The sequence below is a fragment of the Manihot esculenta genome, chromosome 18 (assembly GCF_001659605.2).
Source record: "Manihot esculenta cultivar AM560-2 chromosome 18, M.esculenta_v8, whole genome shotgun sequence".
Taxonomy (NCBI): Eukaryota; Viridiplantae; Streptophyta; class Magnoliopsida; order Malpighiales; family Euphorbiaceae; genus Manihot; species Manihot esculenta.
In genome coordinates this window covers 19,547,887-19,564,220 of record NC_035178.2, presented here as the reverse complement: position 1 = coordinate 19,564,220, position 16,334 = coordinate 19,547,887, and the positions used below count along the sequence as shown (strand labels likewise).

Here is a 16,334-nt window from a genome sequence, read left to right as displayed (position 1 = left end):
CTTCTATCCTAGCCTTCTGCCACTCATACGGCTGTGGAGGACATTTTGGTCCATGCAAGACAGTCCTAAAGATCCTTGAATATGGGTTATATTGACCTAACATATTTCGAGATACTTATCTATTTTGTAGGTCATGTGCAAGATGCCAACAAACGGAAAACCTCAGCAACCGAAGTGAAATGCCATAAGCACCCATCATGGTATGTGAAATCTTTGACATTTGGGGCATTGACTTCATGGGACTATTCCCACATTCCTCTGGCAACACCTACATACTGCTGGCAATGGATTATGTGTCCAAGTGGATTGAGGCCAAAGCAACAAGAGCTGATGATGCAAAAGTGGTTGTAGACTTTATGAAATCCCACATCTTCTCAGATTCGGTTTGCCCAAAGCCATAATCAGTGACCGAGGCACTCATTTCTGCAACAAGATAGTTGAAACTCTCCTTAAAAAGCACCATGTTGTCCATAGAACCTCTACTGCCTATCAATCTCAAACAAATGGGCTGGCCGAAGTCTCAAATAGGGAGATCAAGTCCATCCTTGAGAAGACACTCTGCCCAAATTGCAAGGATTGGAGTGTACGGCTCAACGATGCATTGTGGGCATATAGAACAGCCTACAAAATACCAATTGGAATGTCCCCATATAGGCTAATCTATGGGAAAGCTTGCCATCTGCCCGTGGAACTTAAGCACAAAGCCTATTGGGCTATTAAAAGATGTAATCTTGATGAGAAAGAAGCTGGAGCCCACAAGAAATTACAACTTCAAGAGCTAGAGAAAATTCGGTATGATGTATATGAAGCTTCATGGGATTATAAAGCCAAGATTAAAGCCTTCCATGATAAACATATCTCCATAAAACAATTTCAGGTTGGTCATAAGGTCTTGCTTTTTTACTCAAGGTTCAAATTATTTCCTGGGAAGTTTCGGTCTAGGTGGATTGGGCCATTCTTGGTGGAACACATCTACCCACATGGGCTATGGACATATGCAGTCCACAAACAAGCAAAGTTTTCAAGGTTAATGGGCACCGTCGAAGCACTTCTATGAGGGATTTACTGTGCACCTGGTCGAGGAAGTTCGATTGGATCCCTCTCCCCCAACCTGTTGATCAAGAGAAGACAGTCCAGCCCAAGACAGAAAACTAGGGCGCTACTGGGAGGCAGCCCAGCTGAAATGATTGGGGCAGGTGATTTGCCCAAATCGACAAGCCAAATCACCCGATTCAAACATCACAGAAATGGCGTGACTGGGGCCAATCAAGCAATTGCAACGAGGAAGTAATTTGGCTAAGTGATTTGCCCAAATCACTAATCAAATCACCCTGCCAATAAGTCACAGACCTAGCATTAAATGATTAGGGCAGTTCAACTTTTCCAAATCACTTTAAATAGTTTTTTATTAATTTCTTTTCCCTCAAGCTATCTCTTTCTGCTTCATCTCTTTCTTCTTCCCCAAGAACTCCATCACCAACGACATTAAGAACCATGGCCAGAACCAAGATGATGGCCACCGGGGGCCCCAGCATGTGGAGGAGGCACGGGATGCCTAGGCCCATTCGCATTCCCACTGACAGTGACGAGGAGGCCATGGACAACCCTCCTCCCATCACCGACGACACCGACACAGGGACGACCGAGGAAGCAGAGACTAGAAACATCGAAAGACCAGTCGCTCAAACCTTTCGCTGACGAACTAGGGCATCGATGATTGCCCCACCACCTGCCACACCAACCGTCGCGACAGATAACTCTAAGGATGAATTGCTTCCTAACGCCACCCCTCCCACCAGCTATGGACAGAAACGGCCAAGAACGCCTTCACCATCACCATCGCCGAGCCCAAAGCGACAGCCAGAAACCCCTAGTGATGCACCAGACATATCTCCAGTGAGCCACGATGAAGGCAATTTGCCCAGCGATTTGCCCAAACCAGCGAACCCAGACCATGTGACAAAGGCACTAACCTTTAACAAGTCATCCGAATGCTCCAGGCTGGACAGGGTCTCTTCTCTGCCATACCACCCGGGTAAGTTCATCCACCACAGCACCCACTACAAAAAAAAACTATGAAATTGCGACCAAAATTAGCGACCAAAATTTTTGGTTGCTATATAACAACCAATCAGCGACCATTCTGCTACTACATGAATACAATAATATTTTTATTTAATAAAAAGCTCAACGACCAAAAATTGATCGTTATTTGGTCGCTATTTAGCGACCAAATATTAAATCGTCACTAAATTTAGCAGGAATTAGTGGCGCGAGATATTTGCGACGAAATTGCGACTATTTTTTGAGTGGGAATATAATGTTATAATTTGCGACTATATTTAGCGACTAATTAGTTTAGTCGTTAAACAACGACCAATCAGCGACTAATCAGCGACCATTTTATTTTTAAAATTTTAATTTAATTTTTAATTAAATTGTATTTTATTTAAAATTTTAAATTAAGATTAAATATACTGTTAAAATATTTTTTTATAATTTTATGTATATTCTTATTTTTAGTACAATTTATTTTAAAAAATAATTTAAAATATTATTATTGTAAATTAATACTGTATAATATTTTAATACAATAAAACTATATTATTTATCTTTAAAAAAATTATACTATTAAAGACAAAATTAATAAACATATAGTATAAAACATTTTAAATAATATAAACTATAAAAATAAAATCTTAATTGAAAGATAAAAAATAAACCTAAATAAACAAACCTGCTATTAAAAGAACCCTTAAATTCCAACCCTAAATCTCTCTCAACTCTCAAGTCTACTGCCGCCCTCCCCTCCCTCATTCGGCCTCTCCGTACTCGTCTGGTACAGTCGTGCGCCTCCCGCCGGTCGTTCCTCTGCTCCACGCTGTCAACGTCGTTCTGCGTCTGGTTCCTGCGTCCGCTGGTCTGCTTGCTTCTTTGCTCTTCTCTGCCGCTTCCTCTGCTCCAGTCTTGTCGTCTGGTGCTGCTCCTCGCCGCATCCTCTGTTACTGCAGGTTTGGATGGATATTTTGAAATTGTGATTTCAGATGTGTGCTTTCTGAGGTTTGTGAGATCTAAATATTATGATTAAAGAGGAACAAAACACGACTAAATCTTTAATTATTTTAACTAAAAAAATTAATTAATTAATTTTAACTTAAAAAATTAATTAATTAATTTTAACTTAAAAAATTAATTAATTAATTTTAACTTAAAAAATTAATTAATTTATTTTAACTTAAAAAATTAATTAATTTATTTTAACTTAAAAAATTAAGTAATTAATTTTTAATTGAAAAATTAACTTAAAAAATTATTAACTTAAAAAATTACTTAATTTTTAATTGAAAACTAATACATTTCTAAAATAAAAAGTCCTAATAGTTTTTTTAAATATATTTTTTAGTTAAGTTGTAAACTATTTTTTTATTATTATATATCTTTATCGGTGTATATGTATATCTAGTTAAGTTATTATTATTAATTCTACTCAATTTAAATTATTATTATCTATTATATTAAGTTAATTTTAAAAAATACAATTTTATATTGAAACCCTAATTCTAAAATCACATTGCATCCCTCACTCACTCTCCTTACTGCCGACAGCTACTTTCCTCACTCACCCTTACTGCCGACAGCCCTTTCCCTCACTCATTGTGCCGATCGACCGACAATTCTTCCCTTACTCACTTCCTATTGACCGACATTCCTCTCCCTTACTCTAACTCACTTGTGCTCTCTCTCTCTCTCTCTCGCTCTCTCTCTCTCGCTCGGTCTCTCTCGCTCACTCTCGCTTGGTCTCTCTCGCTCGCTCCTTCACTTTCTCTCTTGGATTTCTATTGCTTCTCTCTCCTTAACTCTGTAAGTGAATCCTTGCTTTGTAAATTTGAATATTTACTTTATCACTTTGATTCCTTTGATTTTTTTTTCTATTTCTTAAATTTAGAAGTTATATTTGATTTTTTTTATATAAATGTGTTGAAAGAGTGTGATTCCAAGAATTGTGTGAAATTAGGAATTTTGAGAAGTTAATGACCCCATTGTAATGGGTGATGAGGTTGTTTCTAACATGTAGCTTTAGGATTATGATCTCTACAGAAACAGCTCTTACATTTGCAATACAAGCCACTATCAGTATGTACATATATAGAGCTGTTGTAAATGTGTCTTCGGAATTTCAAACTTTGCCGAACTTTCTAATACATCTGGCTTCATTATTACTCTTATGCTATGTTTTAGAAAACATAGGAAGGAAAATGGGAGGAATGATTCAAAAAGGTTATTCTCTTTTCTTTTATTTGGATTGGAAAGAAAATGAAAGGAAGAAATTAAGGGGGAATTTGTTTTATGATGGTGAAATTATAATTTTATCCCTTATGTAATAAAAGATGGTGTTATAAGGCTAATCACAAAGCCACTCACACTTTCTTTTCATCTTATCTATTTCTTGCCTATGCTTCCCATACCCATAGTCAATGGCTCGTCCATTGTCAAACCCAAACCCATGGTTCCATCTTCTGCTTATAGTCAAGTTCCTTTGTCCCTTGTCTATCAAGGCCATTTATTATATCCCTTTTACTTTTTCTTGCAGACGAAACTAAATCCCCTTTATCATCATCATTATAATCATTATCTTCTTCTTCTTCTCCTTCTTAATAATGGTAGAATCAGCAAATGAGTCCTAGATAAATGGCATCACAAGTTGAGACAATTTTGCTGCTATCTTGTTCTTCATCTTCATGGGCTGCAATGAACCAGCTAATATATTCAGATTTTTTATTTCTGTTATGCTTCAACTGATAATGGAAGAATAGCAAATGGGCCTTTGATTTATGTTTGGACTTTTTTTTTGAGATAGATTTGTGCTTGGATGTTGAAATAGATTTATGCATTGTGTTTGGTGTTATTTCAAGTTTTGTGATGTTGAGATTAAATGTGATATTATTAATATTAATCAACTTTGATATTGTAAGTCTTTTGTTTATAATTCTGGATTGATTGAATTTAATCTTTAATGTTGGATTGAATTTAAGCTTATCAATTGCTTATTTTGAGGAAACCTTCTTTGTAACTAGAGAATGGTTGGAACAAATTAGTTTTGAACTGAACTGAAATTCAATTTGGTTTAGTTGTTATTTCAGTTTTATTTAGTCTATTAAATTAGTAGTTTGAGTTTTGGTTTTTTGATTTAGAAGGAATAGGATCAATCAATTGCAGCCCCTACTTTCTCAAACATAGCCTTCAAAAGGGGGGGGGAGGGAGAGAGATGGGAGGAAAGGGGTGGGGTTTGCTTTTCAGAATCACTGTGGAATTGCGTTTCAACAAATTTTTTCAAAATCATTTAATCATCACCAACTTCCATGTTGCTGAAACTCCAGTAGATTATTAGTGTCCTCTTTTCCATATGGTAGCTTTCAATCATAACTATCTTAGTGATCATTCCTAGACATGTCATACCATTCTATGATGAGTGTTCATCTCGTTATCCATCTCACTGTTAGGGGGTGTGTACTGTTCTTGAGGGTTCCAAACCGAAACCATATGAAAACATTGATATTATACCGAATTGAACTTATTTTACTATTTTTGTTTGGTTGTGGTTTGTGACCAGGAATCGAACCGAAACTATTCTTGAACCATACTAGAATTGAAACGATAGCCAATTTTATACATATGTTTTTTTATAATTTGTTAGGTATATTATATACTTTTGTATGTAATTATATATATATATTAATATGCATTAATATTATGATATGCGTAATTGTATATATTATGTATATTATAATTATGGATAATATACAAATTTGTATTCTCTTTTATTCTCTTTTAGATTTTTATAATCTGTATGTTTGATTGCTATAGTGTTACTTTGGATAAATCTTGGCCAACGGTAATGATCACTGATCAAACTATGGTGACAGGCCGGCACATAACTTCTTTTTTTTGTTTTTTTAAAGGGTTTTTTTAATTATATATTAAAAAAAAATTCTAGATGAAGAAAGAGAAGGGGGTTGTTTTTGCTAGAGTGTAACGACCCGGAAACCGATACCCCTCAGTAACGGTCCGAACCATCACTGGCACTAGGATCCAGATCGGCTTAAGGCCGCCGGGACCCGTAGCAAGCCGACTATACTCTCTGTGTACCTGATAAATCCCATACATGATACAAAGATACTCAACAATCCTGTACAACTTTGTAGGCTTAACTACTGCTACTCATATATAGCAATCTGAAATGGCCCTCAGGGCCTATACCAGGGACTACTATCTGCTGTGGATCAAGGGAATGAAACCCTTTTAATCTGTAACACATTCCACTGGTATCTCATCGAAGCCATACATTAAGCCTAACTCACACATTTCTCATCAAGAAACGTAAAACAGGATTCATGTACAGGGGATTAATCATACATCACACTATAGCAATGATACTAGGAAAAGCACAAGTCTATCCAGTATACGACAGTACATATCTATACATTACATTACAACTAATCTTTTAATTACATCATGTCCACTACACTATTACAGCATACATTCAAGCACAACTTTCCTCTGTACTCTTGCTGACTTTGACTTCCCATAGCTATCTCAGAACCTGCAAAACTGGGGTTAAGGGAGTGGGATGAGCTCTAGAGCCCAGTGAGGAGGAACAATAAAAACAGTTCATTCATTACATGCTCTCATGAAATGCATCACATCACAAACATATCATCTCAAGGATGAATTTGTCACCAATAACCCTTAACTACATGTTATAATAATGCCAACTGTGCCAAGGAGACTATGTCATCACCTGGTCTACACTTATCTCTCTGATATCATAACATGACCAACTGTGCCAAGGAGACGAAGTCTCACCTGGTCTACACTTAACTCTGATTTGACAGCCCAACTGTCTCACTCATAGTACCAGGAGCGACCTGGACTATCCAGGGGCGACCTGGTATGGCTATCTCATGCCATAACTCTGTATCTGCTCTCTGTCAAGGGCTAAGGATCATCCAACATTCATCCACAGGAACAACAACATATGCAATGCATCATATTCGTGAATTCTAATGCAACACAACCTAATACATCACATGGCAGTTTATGATGCATGGATCATGCTAGAATCGTGTCATTTCTCAAAATAAAATATTCAGTTTAGTTCCACTCACCTCTAGCCAATGCTGGCTAACTCTGGGCCAACTCTAACTCTGGAGCCTCCTCGGTTCCTCGGTCCAATCCTACACAGATGGACGTAAATGAGGTACCAAACATACTCTAACATAACTATGAACATCTCTCCAAAAACCCTCTAAAACATCACAAAACATGCATGCAAAACAAGCAAAGGAAGGCTGGATAGGGCACCTTCGGCAGCACCTTCGGCGGCCGAATGTCTCCTCCAGAGACGAAAGTCAGGCATGTTCGGCGGCCTAACTTGGACTTTCGGGGGCCGAACCTGAGTTTAGCCAGAACTCAGTTTCGTGCACAAGGACGCCTGCCAGTCCCTCCATCACCTGTTCAGACCTCAACACATGCATTTAACCCTTCTAAAACATGCATAAACACTTCAACAAGCCTAAGGGAGCTTCAAATAACTTTAAACTCCAACAAACAAGCTCACAAGACACACATCAAACATAAAGGATTCATAAACCCTATGATGCACATCTCATGCAAACTCATGCCTAGCTCCCTTTTCCTTTTACAAAACTCATAAAAACATCATAAGAACCATGGATCAACACTTACCTCTTGAAGAACAAAGGCTGAGATGATCCAAACTCAAAGATATGGAGAAACCAAGCTTCAAAAGCTTCAAACTCCAAAACCTTGTTTAAAGCTCACAACTCTTCAAAACAAGGGTAAAACTCATTCAAACCGTGAAAGATTTGAAGAAAAACCATGAAAATACTTTAAGGAGATCAAGACCTCACCTAGATCAGAAGGAGAGAAGAAACCTCCTCCTTTTTCTGCCACTCGGTGCACTTATAGATGAGCAACCGCCTCAGGTTCGGCTGCCGAATCGCATGCAAAACTATGCAACTTTCGGGGGCCGAACATAACCTTCGGGGGCCGAACATTGGGCACTTTAGGCGGCCGAACTTAACCTTAGGGGGCCGAACATGGCAAAATGCCTCCTTGGCCATATCTCTTCAAAACTCAATCCTTTTCTACGCTAAACCTTTAAAACACTTGCACATATTTTAGAAAACCTTCTCTTACCCTTCCAGAGACCTCTGACATCCTCGAACTTCCCCGGATGGTAGGAATTCCGATGTCTGAATCTAGCCGGGTATTACATTCTTCCCTCCTTTAAAAACATTCGTCCTCAAATGTTAAAACAACAACAAGAAACATACAGGGAAACAAGAAGAAAGCCTACCATCGGTCTCTACGACGAGACACAGATACCCCTGGAGTAAAACTCCCGGGTTGGCTATACTGTCTGACTTTGCTGACCCTTCACTGCTTAAGCTGTGTCTACACTGAGTGTTTACCACTCTTGCTTGTACACAAACGACCTGACTCTTTCATATGACTACTAACTTTTCTTTTCTTTGCCTTTTCTCAGCTTATTTGCACTCCTCTGGTTATACTAACCTGTACTTCTGACTACGGATCTTCCTTTCTCTTTGATGCTTCTCGACTTAATAACTCTACGGAAATGCTAGATGACTTGGCTATCACGTTCTCTCTCTCTACTTACTTTCGATGTTATATTGTGACACATCACAATGAAACAGACATGCCCTGAAATTGCACTCAGCTTACAGAACTTGACCTCTATGCCATGTTCTCTGAAAATCTACAACATTTCGTAGATAACGGGCATGCTTCTCTGTTTCTCTAAACTATTCTACGATTTTGCTGCGCACTCTGATCCTTGCCCGCTTTTCTTCTTCTTTACTATACTGGCTTCTTCTCTTTTGATCCCTTTTTTAACTACACTGGACTATCTCTAGCACTCTAGCTCTCTAGCTCTCTAGCTATCTGTTTCTGTAGGATAACTTGAAAAGCAACTTCTGACTGAGGGCAGCTAACATCTCATCTGCCTCACCTAGGACATACTGTCTTGTATACTCAGAGTCGCTGAGCAGTTTTACCCCTTACCTCTGGTTTAGACTCTTCACTATCATAAAGATCTCACCTCTACGCAACTGCTAAATTGCCTTTTCTCTAACTGACTTTGGCCATATAGTTCCCAACTCTTAGATCTATTATGGAAAACAACCAGCTGCTACTAGCTGGTCCTATAGATCCTCCATTCTGCATGGGAACACCTGTCCTTGGTAGTGATTTTGTGCAACTAGTCACAGTTGTGACAAAATCTCAAGGTTTCATCCTTCGTTTCTCATAACGATACTGGAACACTCCAGGGTGTAGTACTAAGTCGGATAGAAGCCTTCTCTACCACGTTCACAACTGCTTTACTATCTCTTACATGCTACAGGTACCATTTCAAAAGAAGAGATGAAGATGTATCTAGTCTCCATTCTCACTTAACTTTCAAACTCTACTGGGATAACATATAACACTCTTTCTCTTTTCCTGTCTATGAATACTGAGGCTGGTTCCCTGACCTGGCTATGCGCTCAAACAAGAGCAAGAAAACTCTTGACTAACTTCCCTAACGAATTCACGAGCCTGTAGGGTTGATATCAAACTTCTGGGTATGCTAAACTGTCCCCCTCTAAGGACTAACTCTGACCCATCCTAGTCTCTGAACTCTGAACTGTCCTACCTTGTCTTTGCAGACGTAGGTAGTACCTCGAGTAGCTAGCCAATCCGCCCTAGGTTCACATCACCAGTCACCCCTAGAACCATAAGGTCAGCTGGATTGCATCCACTACTCTCACCATACGCAACAGACTCTGAACTGACCCGACAGACTGACTCTGCCACAGATGGATCACACTCGGGTCTACCAACCCAAAGAAAACACTCTAAGCCCAGAAGTTATCAAACCCCCCTCTATCTACGGCTCTCAAGATAACAGGGAAAGCAACATCAGGATCCACGATAACCTACACATCTGAACACCCTCAAGTGAACATATCTGACGTCACCGTGTTCGATGTGTTAGCCTCCTACTGAGTCAGGATGAAGATCCAAGCTAAAGCTAACGAATCTTCCTTCGGGAACCGACCAAAGAAAAGGAGAACTCTCTTCTCTTGCCTCAACCCCTGTCCTAAAACATGGCTAGAGCTCCAGGCTGAGTTACACTACTAGAAGTCATCTGCTGGGACTGTGCCAATCAGGGCCGCAGTAGGACACTCACATAACATGAGTCCTTCCTGCTCGCATCTATACATGCCGTAGTCCCATACTAACAGACCACTTTCGTGTAAACCCCACACCTCACGCATCCAGAACTATCTGAACCAGAGCTCATCGCCATCTAATCCCAGACTAAACTGAAATCTCCTTCTACACTTTCGTACTTTACCTTTATTCTATTCTGTTCTTTCTCTGCTCTATCTTATCTCATTTACTCTTTTCTTTGCTTACTTTTCTCTTACTTACTTTTATTCTTTTTCTTACTCTGCACTTTCTTACGCTATTCTCTGCCTTATTTCTTTACTTGAGGTCTACACTCAGAGATGAGAGATCACTCTCTCTCTACCTGGATTTCAAAGCCACGGCTATAGCTCTCGAGCTTTTTCCTGGCTCACCTTTAACAAAACACTCGTCTCTGAACCTTTATCTCTGAACATCTAACTCTACTATACCTTATTATTCTCACATCAACTGATATTCTATTACTGTCCAGAAAACCACACACATCAGAACACGCAAAAGTGAGCTTACCTGGCACCACTGTGTTCGGTGTGTCTGTCTCTGGCTGAACCTGGGTGAAAATCTGAGCCGGAACTAACGGACTTCCACTTAAGGCACCTCCGGAAGAAGGGACTATCCCTCTTTCTCTATCTCTGCCCTGTACTGAGGTTGGAGCTTCTGGTGGACTTCTATTATCTGAGGGTGTCTGCGGGAACTGTACGGATACGGTCATAATGGGACACTCTTGTACCATGTGCCCCTCCTGTCCGCACCTGAAACATGCTGTTGTCCCAGCCCGACATACACCTTTGTGCCTCCTACCGCACTTCACACATCTAGAACTATCCCAACCAGAACTCGAACCCTCGCGACAACCTATGCCAAACTTTACCCTATTCCAAAACTCTCTTTTCTTTGACCCTTTCAGGCCTCTCACTTTCTTTTTATTCTTTGCAGCAGCTTCACCCAAAGGAAAACGATCACTAGTCTCTGGGTCATTTTCTATACTCATGTTTTCTGTCTGCCCTGGCTGCTCACAGTCACTCTCTTTATGCTCCCTTGAGCTATCTGAACAAGCCCATCCTGCAAACTCTATAGCAAACTGTTCCCAGGATAAGCTTTCTACCCTCGGGTCCACATACTGGTTGAACCATTCCCTTGCCTTCTCACATTTCAATGTAACCCCTGCCATCTGTATGGCTCTACTCTCATTAGCTCCCAACTCATCGGTTATCAGCTTAACCATTCTAAGATACTCAACAGGGTCATCACCAGTCTCAAATTTGGGAACATCCAACCTCAAATAAGCTGTCATCTGCACCATACTTTCCCCAGGTGAACTAGGCTTGGGTGTTTGGACAATTGGGGCTACTGGTTCTCCTAGTGGTGGAGGAGGTGCAACATTCCCTGAGGTAGGGTTTGCTAAACTTGGATAACCAAAGAAGGGTGGAAACATGGTATACTGTGGATGTGGCGGTGGATATGGCGGATAAAAGGAAGGATAAGGCATAAAGGTGGGATATGGGTTATATCTAGGAAACTCTGATGTACCTCTCATCGGGTACTCTGCCCCCCACTGGTAGGGTGGATACTGAGGTGGAACAAATCTCGAGGCCTGAGTGCCTCCTTGGGACTCACCCAAATCTCCCCCCAACCTACTCCTGCCAAAGCTACCATCTCTACTCTGCTCATTCTCCTCTATTTCTCTCATAAACCCTGACATACCACTCTGGACAACTCCCCTTCTACTCTCATCAACAGACCTTCTAGGGTCCCTTGATGTACCTTCTCTGCTTATACTATCTGATGTTGCCCTTTGCAGAACGGGGAGATGAGCATCCATGTCCTCATCCTCCGGCGGAGCTCCTGTCAATCTAGCAGATCGACGAGTTCCTCTCATCCTGCCTCTGAAAAGCACAATATCACACACAAAATCATCAAATGATCCATGTGAAAACACATGAATCCTTAACACATATCAAACATATCAATACTGCACATGCAACTTATCATGGCATTTCACATCAGCATGCAAAACAGGACTCCACATCCTATCCTAGTGGACATGATTTTAACTTATTGTGCTTTCCTTCCTATACAAGACAATACCTCTTTCCGATGTGGGATATCCCAACACACCGTACTCTTGAGGCCCTATGCTCTGATACCAATCTGTAACGACCCGGAAACCGATACCCCTCAGTAACGGTCCGAACCATCACTGGCACTAGGATCCAGATCGGCTTAAGGCCGCCGGGACCCGTAGCAAGCCGACTATACTCTCTGTGTACCTGATAAATCCCATACATGATACAAAGATACTCAACAATCCTGTACAACTTTGTAGGCTTAACTACTGCTACTCAGATATAGCAATCTGAAATGGCCCTCAGGGCCTATACTAGGGACTACTATCTGCTGTGGATCAAGGGAATGAAACCCTTTTAATCTGTAACACATTCCACTGGTATCTCATCGAAGCCATACATTAAGCCTAACTCACACATTTCTCATCAAGAAACGTAAAACAGGATTCATGTACAGGGGATTAATCATACATCACACTATAGCAATGATACTAGGAAAAGCACAAGTCTATCCAGTATACGACAGTACATATCTATACATTACATTACAACTAATCTTTTAATTACATCATGTCCACTACACTATTACAGCATACATTCAAGCACAACTTTCCTCTGTACTCTTGCTGACTTTGACTTCCCATAGCTATCTCAGAACCTGCAAAACTGGGGTTAAGGGAGTGGGATGAGCTCTAGAGCCCAGTGAGGAGGAACAATAAAAACAGTTCATTCATTACATGCTCTCATGAAATGCATCACATCACAAACATATCATCTCAAGGATGAATTTGTCACCAATAACCCTTAACTACATGTTATAATAATGCCAACTGTGCCAAGGAGACTATGTCATCACCTGGTCTACACTTATCTCTCTGATATCATAACATGACCAACTGTGCCAAGGAGACGAAGTCTCACCTGGTCTACACTTAACTCTGATTTGACAGCCCAACTGTCTCACTCATAGTACCAGGAGCGACCTGGACTATCCAGGGGCGACCTGGTATGGCTATCTCATGCCATAACTCTGTATCTGCTCTCTGTCAAGGGCTAAGGATCATCCAACATTCATCCACAGGAACAACAACATATGCAATGCATCATATTCGTGAATTCTAATGCAACACAACCTAATACATCACATGGCAGTTTATGATGCATGGATCATGCTAGAATCGTGTCATTTCTCAAAATAAAATATTCAGTTTAGTTCCACTCACCTCTAGCCAATGCTGGCTAACTCTGGGCCAACTCTAACTCTGGAGCCTCCTCGGTTCCTCGGTCCAATCCTACACAGATGGACGTAAATGAGGTACCAAACATACTCTAACATAACTATGAACATCTCTCCAAAAACCCTCTAAAACATCACAAAACATGCATGCAAAACAAGCAAAGGAAGGCTGGACAGGGCACCTTCGGCAGCACCTTCGGCGGCCGAATGTCTCCTCCAGAGACGAAAGTCAGGCATGTTCGGCGGCCTAACTTGGACTTTCGGGGGCCGAACCTGAGTTTAGCCAGAACTCAGTTTCGTGCACAAGGACGCCTGCCAGTCCCTCCATCACCTGTTCAGACCTCAACACATGCATTTAACCCTTCTAAAACATGCATAAACACTTCAACAAGCCTAAGGGAGCTTCAAATAACTTTAAACTCCAACAAACAAGCTCACAAGACACACATCAAACATAAAGGATTCATAAACCCTATGATGCACATCTCATGCAAACTCATGCCTAGCTCCCTTTTCCTTTTACAAAACTCATAAAAACATCATAAGAACCATGGATCAACACTTACCTCTTGAAGAACAAAGGCTGAGATGATCCAAACTCAAAGATATGGAGAAACCAAGCTTCAAAAGCTTCAAACTCCAAAACCTTGTTTAAAGCTCACAACTCTTCAAAACAAGGGTAAAACTCATTCAAACCGTGAAAGATTTGAAGAAAAACCATGAAAATACTTTAAGGAGATCAAGACCTCACCTAGATCAGAAGGAGAGAAGAAACCTCCTCCTTTTTCTGCCACTCGGTGCACTTATAGATGAGCAACCGCCTCAGGTTCGGCTGCCGAATCGCATGCAAAACTATGCAACTTTCGGGGGCCGAACATAACCTTCGGGGGCCGAACATTGGGCACTTTAGGCGGCCGAACTTAACCTTAGGGGGCCGAACATGGCAAAATGCCTCCTTGGCCATATCTCTTCAAAACTCAATCCTTTTCTACGCTAAACCTTTAAAACACTTGCACATATTTTAGAAAACCTTCTCTTACCCTTCCAGAGACCTCTGACATCCTCGAACTCCCCCGGATGGTAGGAATTCCGATGTCTGAATCTAGCCGGGTATTACATAGAGATTCCTTGTGGTTGCTTGTGGAAGTTTGCTTGGAAAGAAAGTGACTGGGTTAGGTTATTGAAGAGAGAAGTGGAAAAAAATGAAAGTGAAAGCCCCACATAATTGTCCATAGGCCGATATCTTTCTCGCACTTTTACATTAATCAAAGTTCTTTTTTTTTTTAAATTCTCTTTATTTTTTATAGTTATAATAAATTTAAAAAAAAACCGTCCTAACTAATTTTTAAAAAAATAAGGATGATATAAGTTAATATAGTTAGTTGTGTGGATGTTATTTTATTTGCTATTTGTACAAAAGCATTGAGTTTAGTTGATTATAAAAGGTTCAAAAGCATTATATCTTTGGATCCAATGATGTATTAGTATGTGGAGTTTGAGGTGTCTTACCATATTGCATTTTGATTCTTGTTTTACGATACTACTTTTATTATTAGTAGTAGTAGTATTATTAATTTTTCATTATCTTCTTTTATATTCAAATATATTTTAATATTTTGGGTAGAACCTTATGCCATTTGCAATCATGGGTGGCATGTAACAAGTTTCAGGACTTCTCAACTGATGTGATATGGTTTGTGCCCATATGCTGCTATATTAGAATCGTAGTAGCATATAGTAGAAACTGGTATACCCAAGTGGAGGTGTCGAAAATGTTAGCTGATATTATATTTTATTTATTTGTGACAGGTGATTTGCATCTGGAGAATGTATACTATTCAGAAATGAAAGATGCTGGTTTCTTTGATGCTGATTGGGAGTGATGCAGTGATATTCTGGCTGGATGACTCTGTATATTAAAGTAACTTCCAGATGACAAAAATTTATGTACTTGAAGAGATGCTTGTTCGTTGCTTGCTGGACTCGTTCTTTTACAATAGATGTAGTGTGCCTCTGGCACTTGGAACGCTTTGTTGTGTACCAATTAGGAACTGGTTAGACCGCATTAAAAAATATAACTATGTATAATACAAAATAAGGGAAGCATAAAGGTATATTTTATGATATGAATTTGATACTATTTGGATCCATTATGTATTTTGAGATATTTTAAGTTTCTTAGTGTTGAACTATAATAATGTTTTGAACTATTAGATTGCAGAATTATGAAATGAAGTTGATGTGTATATATTGTCTTTGATGTTTTATGTATTGGAATGTGTGTGTACATATTGATATTATAGCAGGTTTATGAATTTATTGGAAAAATGATATGAATCAGATTTAAATGCATTTATTAGTGACTAATCAGCCACAAAAGCAAATTAAATAATAAATATTTTTTTATTTTACTATTAATTTGCGACGAAATAGCGACTAAATGCTCTTCCCTGAGGCGACCAAATAACAACGAAATAGCGACCAAAACAGCGATCATTTCGCGACCAAAATTTAACGACCAATTTACTTCCACATAGCGACTAAATGCTCTCCCCTGAGGCGATTAAATAACAACGAAATAGTGACCAAAACAGCGACCATTTAGCGACCAAAATTTAACGACCACTTTGCTTCTACACAGTGACTAATATTTCTAATACCTAATTTGCCATGACACCAAATTAGCGACCAAAAAATGGTCACTGATTGGTCACTATTTTAGCGACCAATTTCTA

The 16,334-nt window shown here is 39.7% G+C and overlaps 1 long non-coding RNA gene across 2 annotated transcripts; it reads left to right on the top strand.

The window, feature by feature from the left end:
• The first annotated feature begins 3,760 nt into the window (after positions 1 to 3,760).
• Positions 3,761 to 15,859, top strand: LOC110606390. 2 transcript variants are annotated; one of them, XR_002486505.2, is made up of 2 exons: positions 3,761 to 3,861; positions 15,409 to 15,859. It is a non-coding gene; the product is annotated as an uncharacterized LOC110606390 (long non-coding RNA). The 2 variants fall into 2 exon arrangements; XR_006349377.1 differs by lacking the exon at positions 3,761 to 3,861 and adding an exon at positions 15,058 to 15,292.
• The last annotated feature ends 475 nt before the right edge of the window (positions 15,860 to 16,334 follow it).